General features: G+C 42.4%; 1 pseudogene; it reads right to left on the reverse strand.

Annotated features, from left to right (window-relative positions):
• Positions 1 to 365: 365 nt before the first annotated feature.
• Positions 366 to 1,563, reverse strand: LOC142849003 (large ribosomal subunit protein uL3 pseudogene; annotated as a pseudogene).
• Between the last annotated feature and the right edge of the window lie 1,031 nt (positions 1,564 to 2,594).

Consider the following 2,594-nt stretch of genomic DNA (forward strand, 5'->3'; position numbering starts at 1 on the left):
GCATATTAGGCATAAAACATTCATACAATTATATAGAATAAAACTCCATTTAGAAAACAAAGATATCTTTTAAGCTGATAATGTGACAGACTGGTGATGTTCAGATGATAATATATTGACACATAAATAAACACACATACACACACATTGTGGATACATTCTCCACAATGTTCTCTGTTTCCTTCCTTTCATCCTCCCTCCCTCCCTCCCTCCCTCCCTCCCTCCCTCCCTCCCTTCCTCTCTCTCTCTCTCTCTCTCTCTCTCTCTCTCTCTCTCTGTCTTTCTTTCTTTCTTTCTTTCTTTCTTTCTTTCTTTCTTTCTTTCTTTCTATTTCTTCCACTGGAAACGTTTTTATTGAGACCACACTAGTTAAGCAAATTTTGGCATAAAGCACCTTCCTCTTTGGCAAAACAGTCCTTCTTCAGTGGTCCCATGAATGCTTTCTCCTCCATGGTTTGGAAATGACCACGGCCAAACTTGGAGGTGGTGTCAATAAATTTCAGGTGAATCTTCTCCAGAGCCTGTTATTTGGTCTGCACCAGCAAGGACTTGTGGAGAGTGAGCACTCGCTTCTTGGTTTCCACCACACAGCTTTTAAGCATGATGGAGTCATTGGCTACCTCATCATAATGGACATAGCCACCCATTGGGTTGATGATTTTGTCAGAAAGGTCATAGTCAGTAGATACATTGTTTTTGATCAGCTTGACATCCTTGATAAGGTAGCTTTGATCAGTCTTGTAAATCTTCTTGTTGATGTCTGTCTGATGACGGTAGCCTTTCTGCCCAGCCCGAGCCACAGAGAAGACCAAACTCCAATACAGGCAACCCTCAATGGGTCTTATGGGGCAGTTTCTTTGTATGCCAATGACTGGTAACCCCTTTGTAACCTTTGCCTTTTGTCACCCCGATGACATCAATCATCTCATTCTGCCCAAACACTTGGTTCACAAGAACCTGCTGCTCAAGACTCTCCCAGGCCCATTCTAGCTTCTCAGCCACAGTACCCCCATTCACCTGGATCTTTATCAAGTGTGTCTTCTTCTGGCGCAGAGGAACCAGACCCATCTGAGTGTGGGAAATTTTGTGGATGACTTGGTAGTACATCTTCATGATATTGAAGTCTTTCTCCAGCTGTTTCTTGCCCGTGTCATTCTGCCATTTCTTATTGGTGAAGGCCTTATTAGATTTGTGCCAGTTCTTGTAGAAATTCGCCTTTTACACTCATCACTGACGTGCTCAGCAAATGCTGTCTTGAAGGTACAGACATCCCATGGGGTTTTTGACATATCCCACGATGCCCACAACTATCATATGTGGTGTTTCTACAATAGTTACAGCCTCCATGATTTCTTTCTTGTTCACCTTGGATCCTGGTCTGTCAACCTCCCGGACAATGTGGGTCATGCCAGCATTTTAACCTAGAAAGGTCGTGAGGTGAACAGGCTTGGAAGGGTCATTCTTGGTGAAGCTCTTCACTTTCTCATGATGCCTGCTGTGGCACTTCTGAGGCAAGCAGCCCAAGGACCCATGCTTGGGAGCAGAAAATTTCCTGTGAGACATTGACCTAATTTTAATATGTTGTTATTCAGTAAAATAGGAAAAGCTGAAGAGGGGGAGATATGGAGAAATAGCCATTTGGTAGAGTAAAATGGTCACAAATATATACACATTATTTTATAATGCATTTCACATTTATTTATTGTGTATACATGTGGAGGCATAGGTGTGTCATAGCACACACGTGGTGGACAGAAGACAACCTTAAGGAGCTGATTCTCTCCTTCCACTATGTCGGTTCTGGGGATCCAACCATGGTTGCCAGGTTTGGAGGAAGGCACTTTAACTCACTGAGCCATCTCTCTAGCTGAACACAGAGTCACTGATGAAGATTAATACCTTCTATGAATGTGGTCCACCGGGCACTAGAATACTACAACAGTTAACACTAGAGACCATTAGTCACTATAACAGAGATAGCAACACTGAAAAAGTCTGAAATGTAGGAATTACCAAAATGTGACAGAGATAGGAAGGAGAAACATGCTATGGGAAAAACAATGCCCTGAGAGATTTGCTGGAGGGAGTTGCTACAAACCCCTGCCATTTGTAAAATCAGTGTCTGTGAAACACAGTAAAAGTGAGTGTGGCAGAATGAAGTGCATTGGGTACATGCATTTTCTGGCATGTAAGTAGCATTTGAAAAACCATGAGAATGAATGGAACAAAAAGGTTAGAGTCGCAGACACTCCAGTGTTAGAGAACAGATCCAGCAGTAAATGAGGAATCAACATTGGTACAAGAAATATCAACAGTGTAGATTCCCAGAATCCAACAGACAAATTCCAGATAAAACTTCCAAATGAAAAATATGACTGTGTCAACTGCAGCTGATTGGTAAAATGGGAAGGTAAAATGGAGAGAGCCTGTATAGCAACACCCTGTGAAGATGATCGGTGACTTTGACAAGAGAGATATCTGGAATGTGGAGTGACAGCATCATTAAACTGCATAAATACAACAGTGCATGTGTGCAAGAACCAGTTCTCTCCACAGTGGTTCTGTGTTGGGATCATCTTTTGTACACTGTGAAG

The sequence above is a fragment of the Microtus pennsylvanicus genome, chromosome 4, assembly GCF_037038515.1.
Source record: "Microtus pennsylvanicus isolate mMicPen1 chromosome 4, mMicPen1.hap1, whole genome shotgun sequence".
Classification (NCBI taxonomy): Eukaryota; Metazoa; Chordata; class Mammalia; order Rodentia; family Cricetidae; genus Microtus; species Microtus pennsylvanicus.